The 13,267-nt window shown below is 37.2% G+C and overlaps 2 pseudogenes; one reads left to right on the top strand and one right to left on the bottom strand.

Annotated features, from left to right (window-relative positions):
* Window positions 1-926: 926 nt before the first annotated feature.
* LOC149259986 (uncharacterized) lies at window positions 927-8,375 on the top strand (annotated as a pseudogene).
* Window positions 8,376-10,794: 2,419 nt separating this feature from the next.
* Window positions 10,795-12,749, bottom strand: LOC149259985 (uncharacterized; annotated as a pseudogene).
* Window positions 12,750-13,267: the final 518 nt, after the last annotated feature.

The following is a 13,267-nucleotide window of genomic DNA, read 5'->3' as shown; positions in this document are numbered from 1 at the left end:
TTTTGCTCTGCGAGCTGTGTGTTCAGCCTTTACTAACTAGATTCATCTATGCAGGTTTTCTAACACATTTACATATATAGCTTATTCTTACATATGAATACCCCACTTCATTGCTAACCAATGCATTTTTGAAGCAATAGCAGCCGGTAGCGGTACTAATAATGTGAGAATCTAATGTTATTAATAAACGAAGAATTTGGCATGCCTCCTCTATTGTACTTGTGCGGGGAGCTTGTGTGGAGGCTGGCATGGACTTGCAAGTGCGATGGTGGAGGCCATATTCTCTGGGCACGCGAGTTATCAGTGGTGTGCGATGAGATCATAGCCCGACAGACTAACCTATTTTAGTAATGAATGTTTAGTCATAGATCGATCATCCTACCGATGGGCTGCAAGCGTTTCGTTCTCCTCATTGTATCAAGATTTGATACAAAAAAATTTTACGTTTTTGGTTTTTTTTCACATATCGAAAAAATATAGTTGTATGCGTGTTCACATGGGTTATTAATTTGCAATATGCTGCATGGTATTAAGATTTTGATTTTTGTGAACAATTTGACAGGATTTTTATTTACTAAATTATATAGTACAAAATTATATTTACCAATTTATTTACTTCCCAAGCAAACCCTGCTCATGAACAACAATGAGATGGCACGACTACTCATATGAAAATTTGACGGTGTTTAAATATTGATGAACGTCAACATTGAAGTGTAAATTTCATATGGACAGGTGAAATACGGTTTTGGGAAAACATTACATTAATTTTTGACATTTATATTCATTGTTCGGAGGTGTGAGGAGGACTTTTGCACAGGCATCCTCTATTCATTGTACTAAGGTTTTTGTGCTAAGTTTATTGTGTTGAGGATTTCCATACAATGAATTTTGAAACTGAAATTAAACTCAGTAAAACATCCAAAATGGATGCGGTAAATTTACTGATGAAAGTTTTAAGCTTGGATTATATTATAAAACATGTGTAAATACATTGGCATGACAAATTGGAGGCTGTTGTTTCAAGTAAAATTAGTGAAAACACAAAAGAAATTTACTGTGATTTAGACTTCACTAGGGTTGTGAAGTAACTTTCTGTAAAACTCCGTAAAAATTGTTTTCACTAACCTACCAATATTTCATCCACTATTTTCTCCTCTCATACTTACACACTCATCCTCTCTACTTGCTCAACCATACAAATGAACTTTATATTCATATTTAAGACACTGGAGAGGCGATTATACAAAATGGTGAATTTAACTAATTACCCAGTAAATGTTTCACCCATACATATTTACCAACCCTCATTAAGTATTTTAACTCTGTGATGTGTTGGAGAATGGTCAACCCTGTACTTCTGCTCAGACTTTAGTCCTTCCCCTGTAAACAAACTCACAACCCTGCAGTGGTTCGGAGTTGAGTAGGCAAGCATGGTGTTTTTCAATTTGTTTAAAATGATGATTGGAATTAATATGGGGATAATTAGAATTAATATTTCCAATATTTCTAAGATTTACTAAATTTTTATATTTAATAAGACTAATTTTCAATTCAAATAAATTGTGTTCAATTAGATTGCAGATTTCTTGAAATATTCTAAAATCCAATTATTTCACCTTGTCATATCACCCCGATCCCATAATAATCCAGGAATCCACAATCAACTTAAGCTCAGAGTTTATCTTTATATATTCCCATCAGTGATCAATGCGTGCAATGAGTGCTATATGCTATAAATTCTCACCTGACCTTTGCAATCCCCACACAAAATACTCACATCAACATTCCCTGAAGACAGGTCGACCGACAAACCAAATCAATTCGGGTAGAAATTATCAAAAAGGCTCTGAATTCTTCTGTACTGAGACAGACAAATAACATGGGTGCCAAGTGCAGTTGTAGTGGCTCTGATTTTGCTATGGGAGTAAGTCGGAATCTTTGCAGCCGAGGTTCAAAAGGTGTAGGAAACAGAGAGGAAAAAACCAGTCTTCGAAGTCGGCGCCTTTCTTAAATTACGCTGTTGAGATTTCTCCTACTTACCTCATCAGCGGGAAATCAAAGGCTTTTGTGAGTATTGTTTTGATTTCTCAAGATGGAGAATTTATTCTTGTAATTCTCTCCTTTGTAGGGAAATCAATACCAAGTGAACAATAACCAACCAGAAGAAGAAGTGAATGTGATTCGATGCAGCAAAGATTAAAGTCAAGTCCCGCAATGCCAAAATTTATGTGAAGTCACGTGAGTTAGAAGTTTGTATTCAAGAAGAAGTTAAGGCTACAGTAAAAAGTTCGGATCATCGGTAGTGGGTTCGAGTCGAAAATGATTTTCAATTCTTAAAGGTATTGCAAACTTTGATTTTGGACATGCTTAAATAGGAGGAATCTGTGACTGGTGTTGTCCCTCTGGTATTTTTGTTTTCCAGGCGCCTACTTTTGACCGAAATGAACCGACGGTTTCAAAAAACCCTATGGGAAGAAATCATGCAAACGATACCGAAACGCTAGTGATCGAGCAACGACAAACACAAGAGATGCAACAGAAAAGGGAAATGAGAGACTCTATTGAGAAACCAAGCAAGCATCTATCTAAGTCTAGTGAGTGGATTGTAAGAGCAAAAGTTTGTGGAAATTTATTAATTTTCATGGGAAAGTGAGTTCTCATGCTAGCAAATGTTAGGGGATCAAATCTGCTACCCTCTCATAGTTGATGCACCCAGGGATTGTAAATGTGTTAGAAAACATGCACAGATGAATTTAGCTAGTAAAGGTTGGACACAGCGTTGTAGAGAAAAAACACTAAAAGAAAATCGAAAGAACAGAAAGAATGCCTGATTTAGAAAATAGGTTACAATGCTCATGATATAGCGTCACTGGGTGAAGATCCCAAGGTAATGCGCCATAGTGGTGATCAATGAGAGGACTTGACACCTACAGCAAGTTCCGGAGAGAACTAGCTAGTTCCGGAGTGAAAGGAGGAGAAAATCAAGGAGTAAATCATGCAGAAAGGATCTTTCATGTAGTGATCAATGAGAAGAATCGACACCTACAGCAAGTTCCGGAGAGAACAACACAGTTGCGGAGTGAAAGGAGGAGCAAATTAGGAAGTAAATCATGCAGAAAGGATCTTGCATGTAGTCCCATACATGCATGGACAGCCAAAGGCACCAATTTGATGAAGATTTCAATGTTGAAGCCTTGCATGTCAGTGAATGCTCTAACTAAGTGTCTGCATGTGCCAGTAATGAAGGTCCTAGGTGTGTAGTACCTTCAACAACCCCCCCCCCCCCCCCCCCGCCTGAACACCACTATGGGGAAAAATAGAAAATGGGCCCTCGCAACTAAGGCCAAAGGTCACCCAAAATATAGTGCAACTTGTACTAAAATTGAAGAAAGAGGGAAAACCTCGTGGGAATCCCCCCCCCCCCCTCAAAATACAATGTAATCAAAAGAAAAGAGGAAGAAAATACAATTGCTAAGCAACTGTGTCTTTCACTCCAAGACGATCACGCAGAGAGTGAAACTTCTGCTCAATGAATGTCTTGGTGAAGATGTCTGCAATCTGTTCTACTGAAGGACAGAACTGCAAATCAATGACCCGATCATGTACTAATTCTCTTATGTAGTGCATATGGATCTCTATGTGCTTCATCCACTGCTGCTATACTAGATCCCTACAAAATTTGAGAGTGCTCTGGTTGTCACACTAGATGACAGTGTGCTGGTGGAACTGGACGCCCAACTCAATGAGGAAGTGTTGTAGCCATAGAGCCTGAATGGTGATGTTGACTACTCCTCTGTACTCGGCCTCAGCTAAAGAGAGAACAATAGCAACCTACTTCTTGCTCGACCAACAGATAGGGCTAGACCCTAGACTGAGTGAATATCTAGAGGTGGACTTGCGATCAAATTTGTCACCCGCCCAATCAGAATCTATGAAGCGAAGGAGATTCAATGCAGTGCCTACTACATAGTGAATCCAAAAGGTGATGGTGCCCTGCACATATCGTAGGATGTGCTTGACAGCTTTCCAGTGTAGCTCATGCGGCTCCTGCATGTATCTAGAAACTGCCACTACTGCATATGAGAGATTTGGTCTGGAGTGGGTGAGGTACAGTAAGCTCCCCACTAACTGTCGGTAGAGAGTACTGTCAACTAATGGAGTGTCACCTCCATCCTCAAGGCGGACCCCAGACAGAAAAGGAGTCGGTGCTGGCTTGTAGTGAGTCATGTGAAATCTCTTGAGGAGATCTTGTGCATACTTAGCCTGAGAGAGTTTGATGCATGTGGCATCCTGGCTAATCTCAAGACCAAGAAAGAAGTGTAATGTACCCATGTCTGTCATCAAGAACCTATCATGCAAGGTTCTCTTGACTGCAGCAATGGCTGAAGCTGAACTGCCAGTGATCAGGAGATCATCCACATACAAAACTAAGATAAGAAGAGAGTCATATGTCCTAAGCATGTAAACATTTGGATCAGACATACATCTTTCGAAGTAAATTTGTGATAAGAGAAAAAATCCATCTTCGCATACCAAGCTCTCGGGGCCTGTTTAAGGCCATAGAGAGACTTCTTTAGTCTGCAGACCAAAGAAGTATCCTGAATGAAACCATGTGGCTGCTCCATGTAGATCTCCTCAGATAGGTCTCCGTGAAGAAATGCATTCTTTACATCCATCTGATGTACTTCCCACCCTTGGGCAGCAGCAATGGCAAGTGCAAGGCGTATGGAATCCATCTTTGCTACTGGAGCAAAGGTCTCATCATAATCAATGCCATGCACTTGTTGGAAGCCTTTGGCTACTAGCTTGGCTTTATGTCTGGTGATTTGCCCATCTGTAGAACTCTTGGTCTTGTAGACCCATTTGCATCAGACAAGTTTCCTTCCTGAAGGAAGGGGGACCAGATCCCAAGTATGGTTCTCGAGGAGGGAGTTGTACTCCTCCTCCATGGCGGACTCCAAAGAGGGATGCCCAGCAGCCTCAACATAAGACTGTGGATCAGAAAACTGAACCAAATGACAATGCTGACATGGTGTTGGTTCAGTGGCAATGAGGGCAAGAGGAGGCTCAATAAACTCTGAGCTAGTCCTCCGCGGATCAGAATTATCCCCTACAAGACCATTTTTAGCAGCTGGGTGGTCTTGTGCATATATCTCACTTAAGCTCCTTGTTCTCTGATTTATGACAGGGAAAGTTGATTCACTGTTGGAATCCCGATCTGGGCTTGGATGTGGATCATCATATGCATGCACTAGATTTGTATCTGAAGACTCTGTCTTTGCATCTGCATGCTCTACCTCGACATTTGCATGCTTTGTATTTGCGTCTGAGCATACTGAGTCATCATCTCGTTCATGAGGTAGATAAAAGGTGTCTGCATGCGACAATTGAGGTGCATGCGAGAGACTTCCCTCAAATTGGACACTTCGCTCAATGATGAGATTGTCTGTAGAGGAAATCAGGAGTCGGTATCCCTTCACACCATCAGGGTATCCAACAAATATGCACTCAATGCTCTGTGGATCAAGAGATTTCCTCTTTTGATAGGGGATCCTTGCCCATGCTCGGGAGCCGAAAACACGGAAGTGGGTGACTTCCGGTTTAGTGCCACTCTAAGCCTCAAAGGGGGTCTGATCCTTGACAGATCGATGACGAGCTCTGTTATGGATGTAGTTAGCACAATTAAGTGCTTCAGCCCATAGCTTATGAGGTAGTGACTTAGCATGCAGCATGCAGGAAGCCATCTCTTTGAGAGATCGGTTCTTTCTCTCAGCGACTCCGTTCTGCTGCAGAGTGTATGGAATTGTGTGTTGCAACTATATGCCGGACTCAAGGAAAAGGTTCTGAAGTGTTGTTTTAACATATTCCCCCCCATTTTCTGTACGGAGGGCTTTGATCTTTCTCTCTAACTGTGTCTCAACTAGTGCTTTGAAATCTTCAAAGTGCGCAAAAACTTCAGATTTGGCCCTGAGAAGATACACCCAAGTGTACCGTGAGAAATCATAAATAAATGTAAGCACATACATTGCTTTGTTGATGTAAGGATGAGGAAAAGGCCCCATGAGATCACTATGGATCAGATTTAGAGGAGAGGATGCTTTGTGAATCTTGTCGGTGTCAAACTTTTCTCTAGGATGTTTGCCAAAGACACACCCTTCACAAACTCCTTCAGAGAAACTGATATTTGGCAAGCCTTCCACCATCTCATGCTTGCTTAGCTGCTACATAGGCCTGTAATTTAAGTGACCAAACCTCTCATGCCAAATCCTACTACTATCATCAGTATGTGTAAGCAATAAGGAGGATTTAGATCCAATAAATTCAAAAAATGTATATAGTCTAGCTCCATTGTTTACCTCACCGGTTGCAATTTTGGAGCTACTATGTAGGTCATATATGTTCACTACATCTGGAGTGAATTCCACTCTCTTTCTGGTGTCGGATGAGTGATCTGATACACTGAAAGCAGGTTTACCGAAATTTTTGGAACATGAAGCACATCTTCAAAGACTCCATGTAAAAATTCCACTCTACCTTTTCTGGTGACCTCAATAGGTGAGTCATCTCCCATGAAGATGGGAGGTCCTTTGCATGCATCCAAAGAGGAATAGACTTCCTTTGCAGCAACCATATGATGTGATGCACCAGAATCTATAATCCATGCATCAGAGGAAGAGTTGATTGCAACTAAAGCATTAAAATTGTTACCTTTCCCGTGTGGTGAATCCTCAGTTTTCTTCTTGGCGCCCTGAGGGATGTTGTCCCCAAGGTTGTGCTTCTGAAGGATTTCTACCATTTGGTCAATTTGTTTCTTCATACAAGACGATTCCAAATGGAATCCAGGTGATAGTAGGTGCATTTGTCTCCTTTCCTCCCTTTCTCATTTCTGGAGCCGGCGGAGTCATTGAAGGGCTTGGTGTACCCTTCCTTCTTTGGATGGGAATGCACTTTTCCCTTGTCCTTTTGCTGCTGATTTTTTTGATTTGAATCAGATCTATGATTTTTATTGTGGCTACCATCATGCACAGCAAGTGCATGCGCTTTTGGAGGTTTGATTTTCCCCATGCCAATGAGTTTATCTTGCTCAAAAGTAAGGGACTCCATGAACTCTTTGAGAGAAGGCATAGTGTAGGATTTACCTATTGCGAGCCTTACTAAATGAAATGTAGACATAAAAGACGGAGTATTCAAGTCCGAGCTTTGACATAATAGAGAGAACTTGGCGACTCTCCTCCTTGGATTTGTCAATTCCACAACCCTTGAGTTGCAGCAATAGATCATTATATTTGGTGAAGAAGTCTTGAATTCTGTCATAGTTCCATGGATCCAATGAGAGCAGCTCCACTTCGAGCAGATGTCCTTTCATCTCATCCTGTTTCTCGTAGAGTTCTTCAACCTTTTTCCAAATCTCATTAGGAGTACTGCAGGCAGATAGATGAAACTACAACTCTGGGGAGATGCACATGCATATGGATCCGTGGGCGTCATCCATGCCGTTAAGGTACTTGGATTTCTCTATGGCTAAAGTGGGTTCCATTGCTGTAGCCATGGTAATCCTGTACAACCCTTTCTAACGAAGGTATTGAGCCATTTGGTCCTTCCATTCGTGATAGTTGTATGGTGTTAGAATTGATGCTTTGGGAAACTCCATTTTTCTATCGATCTTCGATCTCCAAATTGTAATACCTACAAAATAAAGTACTGGTGCGCCTTTTATCTAGCAACTTGTGGGCTCTGATACCCTGTAAATGTGTTAGAAAACCTACACAAATGAATCTAGCTAGTAAAGGTTGAACACACAGCGTTGCAGAGCAAAAACACTAAAAGAAAATCGAAAGAACAAAAAGAATGATTGATTCAGAAAATAAGTTACAATCCTCATGATATAGCATCACTGGGTAAAGATCCCAAGGTAATGTGCCATAGTGGTGATCAATGAGAGGACTTGACACCTACAGCAAGTTCCAGAGAGAACTAGCCAGTTGCGGAGTGAAAGGAGGAGCAAATCAAGGAGTAAATCATGCAGAAAGGATCTTGCATGTAGTGATCAATGAGAATACTCGACACCTATAGCAAGTTCTAGAGAGAACTAGCCAGTTGCAGAGTGAAAGGAGGAGCAAATCAGGGAGTAAATCATGCAAAAAGGATCTTGCATGTAGTCCCATGCATGCATGGATAGTCAAAGGCACCAATCTAGTGAAGATTCCAATGTTGAAGTCTTGCATGTCAGTGAATGCTCTAACTAAGTGTCTTCATGTGCCAGTAATGAAGGTCCTAGGTGTGTAGTACCTCCAAAAGGCATAAATAGCACTACACCTAATTTTCAGCGTAAGAAGATTTATATATTGGTAGTAAAAAAAGGAACCATATAACAGAGTTACCAGTGGTGTGCATGGAGATCATACCCCGTCACACTAACCTATTTTATTAATTAATGTTTAGTGATACCGTGCATGGAGATCATAGCCCGTCACACTAACCTATTTTATTAATTAATGTTTAGTGATACCTTTTGAGCTTTGTTTTCAAGCCCCTTTATAATTTTTGAGTTTTTTTAAGTCTCTCATGATCCTGTGTCTCAGATTTATATATCCAACTACTATCTAAACAATCAACATTTTTTTTAAAACAATATATTAAACTAAATCTAAATAAAACTTTGAATAAAATATAAAAATAAAAATAAAAACTAATATAAAATTTAAATTAAATTAATTAACTAAAATTAATTTTAAATAAACATCAATTTAAAATAACTCAAACTAGAACACTTAATTTAAAATAAATCAAACTATAATATAAATAGATAAAATTCAAATTTATATGCTAATATTATCATTCAAACAAAAATTAAAACTATTAAATAATAAAATCAGAAATCAACGTTACTAAATCAAAGCTAAATACTTAAGTTTAAACCAAAATTAAAATAAATTTAAGCTAAACTAAATTAGTTTTTAACTATAACTAAAGAAAACCATTAATATAACTAAAATAAAGTAATTAAGATAAAATAAACTAACAAAAACTAAAATGACTATCATAGACCAAAAACTAAAATAGTTATTAAAAGAGCTATGACTAATTTCATATTATCATCATAGATATGTTGAATTCCAAGCTTTTCCAGTAACCCTTATACATCGTCTGTAGTAACCATGTCATCGTCATCGCTATCCAAGGTATTGAAAATTTGAGATAGGTCCCATCTTTTAACAAAGGTTGTGTATATTTTATTTACAAAATCACTGCTGATTTGATCAATCCCTACCTCCGGACAAGTGGTATTTTCAAATATCACTTATAATATGTGGTTCTTTTGGATTGCAAAGTTCAGGAAACTTAGTTTCCCATTATCTCGGAAACCCAAACATGAATATAAAAGTTTTAGAAACTACAAAATTTCTGAACACTACTCAGGGACATGGATACAACAATGCTCCAATACATAGACATGGCAAACACATTTGAAATTCCTGTTGTTGCAGTGCTCAAGTATGGTCGTTATTGATATATGGAAAAAACAAGAAGGAAAAATAGTTGAAAATCACGAGTCGTCTTTGTCCACCTCTGCAAGACATCTTTTTCCACCAAGGTAGCTGCAAATGTCAGAGTTTGAGAAGATCATTGGAGCGGCAAAGTGTTTGGCATCAGACGGAGCCAAAGAACCCATATTTTCTCCCAAATTTTTCTATTGTGGAAGTTGGAGGAGAACTTATTTTAGAAACCATAGAAATGAAGGTCAGCAACTATGAAAGTAGTAAAGGTCTCCCATACTGGACAAATGTCAATTACAAAAAGTCCCTTAAATTATCAATACCAAAACATTCAATCAACTTTATTCTCATAAAATTCCATGCCTTGCAAGATAAATACACGAACCATGACTGTCAAAACATACAAATAGAGTATATCAATTAATCTTTGATAGATTTCTTTGAAGGCTTGGTTGGAGAAAGCAAAGAGATCACAAGAAATGCTCTGCATATAGGTAGTTCACTTTTTTTTGAAACTATCATATTAAACAAATATAAACAATACATGGAAAGCAATTTGACTCAAGGGAAAGTAAACAATGGAAAAAAAAAAACAAAGATATATGATTACACATAAAGTTAAACAAATTAAAGAAATGAACTCGTTGGATAACTCCATAGCATACTTAAAAATCACCTATGTTTAACTAATGAAATTATTAACATAGATTCATAACAACCTTGGATCTATTAAGTGTCCAAGCCGATCAAAATAAATAATTGAGTACAAATCTCTCCATGGATGAAATATCTAGTGTTTGTGTGTGTGTATATATATATAGTATCAATTTTATTTTTCCTATCTTCCACTATTAAGTAGCCTGAGGAATAAAAAAATTTCAATACATACCCCTTTGCACTAATCAGTGTTTATCTGTTGTGAAATCCTTATCTTCCTGACCATTCATTAGGCCCTCAAATATACTTTTTTGTTATATTTTCATTTTCCAGCTCCACATAAAAAGATACTCTACTTAGATTACTTTGCATATATTTTATTTGTCCTTTGATCCTTAGAACAATATTTGTATCCCCATGTAACATCAAACTCAAACACTATACTAGTTCCACAAATCCAGTGCAACATATCTTTCCACACAATTTTGATAATAACACTCCACTAATAAGAATATCTTTCTTCCATTCAACCTACTTAAAAATAAATAAATAAAAACTTAAGTAAAGTCTTCTATATCGAACAGTTGAACCTTTGTAAATCTAGAAAACGATCAACAGACAAGGTCAGATTTAATGTTCAATAGTTGTGAAAGTCAAAGACGAAGCTTGAGAAGGTGGAGCAATTTGAACTAAGGACAGTGGCGCCACTTGCCTTAATATGCTCAGTCGGTAGTCCATGCCCTCCAAATCGCATGCCCTCACTAACCTGGAGATTAGTAATCCACAGCTGATTGGTATTTATGGCTAAATCATTTAAATCCATGGCAACACCCATGTTATCCTAGTGGTCAAGAAGCCAATCAACTTCTGCACCATAAAAATGTTGCATGGGAGAATCAACTCGCAGGTTCGTTGAGTTGTTTAAGCTCTCGTTGCTTATTATAATTTCTTCTTCAAAGTCAAGCCTCATGGCCCAGGAGTAATAGCTGACAATTTATGCCTTGTCGACATGGCTAATTGAAGCCACCCCTATAGGGTTTTCAAAATTATTTTGATCATTATCGATAACTATTTGTAGATCTATTGATAAAAGACTCACATTCAAACTCATCCATGGTATTAATCAATACACAACTATGATCACTTCCTAGTTCTAAAGAGTCAATACAGTCATAATGGAGCACATCTAAAGTTGAATCAGTGTTGTTACTCTGATAATCTATAGTACTCGTACACATGTTGTAGGAATATGAGATTACGTCTTCTGAGTTTTCTGGCAAAACATAAACCGAATCACAAATCTCGCATGCTGATGGCACCCTTGTGTCTGAATTACAAAGTGTTTGCGAGCTTACAGGACTTGAACTGTGGTATGTCATTTTTTATCTTGATGAATCCAAGGAAGAGGAAGGCACTAGTTGTGCGTCAACTACAACCTACTCTGCCCAAGGCAAGTGCGAGTCCAAGAAGGTTGTACTCAACAGCAGGCATTAACTCTCTACCTCAAAATGTGGTCGTACTTGGTGCAACAGGATAAATCGGGCTTGATAAAAGGTTTACACATGTTGAACTATGATGGGAGAGAACAATGAAAATGGAGTGAGGGGATTGGCTGCGCTAAACAATGTTTGCCCAACCAACTTCATAGAGAAAATTCCTTTCGGCATAATTAGCGTGCTATGAAATTATTGTAATAAAAAATATATATATTATAAACTTCATCTCTTCTTCATTTTAGCTTGTTTATGATATTTCAAAGTGCCTTGACTGTAATTTTCCTTTATATTTATGTATAATTTGCACATGAGTTGTCCTTTCGTTGTGTAGAGAAGTTGATTGTGTGTGAGTGCAGAGAAAACATATCTCTCCCCACAATCAACTTCTCTGCACTCCCGCATGTGAGAAACTCACTAGCAAAAAAGTCATTCGATATTGAATATTAGAAAATTATTCATAATGTTTTTTATTGCAATTATGCTCTATTATAATTAGTGTGTTGCGAAATCATTGTTAATACACTGAATTAATAATTTTTAAAAATTAATAAAATGCAATAATATTAATAAAAATGCAATTATTAGCTTAATAGTAAAATTAGCAATTAATGCATCGTTAATATTAGTTGCAGGTTATTATGCATTACAGTGATTAATTCAGTATATTGTAATATTAATAGCATTATATTAATGTTATAGTCTCATTACTATAATAGCATTATGGTCCTATTATTGAATGGTCAACATTAGTCCTTAATTGCTATTATAATGCTAGTAAGCAAGGTGATTAAGTAATGCCGATTCACGAATTAATAGTTTACGCTGACTATAATATACATTAGCACGCTGCAAAATCATTGTAATAATAATAAAAAACCATATATTATAAAGTGCATCTCTTCTTCATTTTGGTGTGTTTATAACCTTTCAAAGGGCGTGGACTGTAATTTTCATTCAATGCATAATTTTCACGTGAGTTGTCCTTTCCCTCATGCAAAGAAGTTAATTGTGTGGGAGTGCAGAGAAAACACATTTTTCTGCACTCACCGAAAACACGTTTCTTTGCACAATCAACTTCTCCGCGTTCACTATCCATACTCTGACACGTGAACAACACATTAGCAGAGAAATCATTCGAGATTGAATATTAGAAAATTATTCATAATGTTTTTTATTGCAATTGTAATTATGTTGTATTATAATTAGCGTGCTACGAAATCATTGTTAATACATTGAACTAAAAATTGCTTAATAGTTTAATATTAATAGAATAATAGTAAAATTAGAAATTAATGCATCATTGATATTAGTTGCAGGTTATTATGTATTACACTAATTAATTCAGTATATTATAGCATTAATAGGATTATATTAATGTTATATAGTCTCATTATTATAATTCTCTTATAGTCTTATTATTAAATGGTTGGCATTAGTTCTTAATTGTTATTATAATGCTTGTAAGCTAGGCGATTAATGTGGACTCACAAATTAATAGTTTATGATGACTATAAGATATGTTGGTCTCCATTAGTTCTTAATTGTTATTATAATGTTGGTAAGTTAGGCGATTACTAACTATTAAGTAATGTGGATTCACAAATTAATAGTTTA

This window comes from Pinus tabuliformis, chromosome 6 (assembly GCF_031772625.1).
Source record: "Pinus tabuliformis cultivar Carrire ecotype Pingquan chromosome 6, CPIR1, whole genome shotgun sequence".
NCBI classification, from domain to species: Eukaryota; Viridiplantae; Streptophyta; class Pinopsida; order Pinales; family Pinaceae; genus Pinus; species Pinus tabuliformis.
This window is presented reverse-complemented; position numbering and strand designations above follow the sequence as displayed.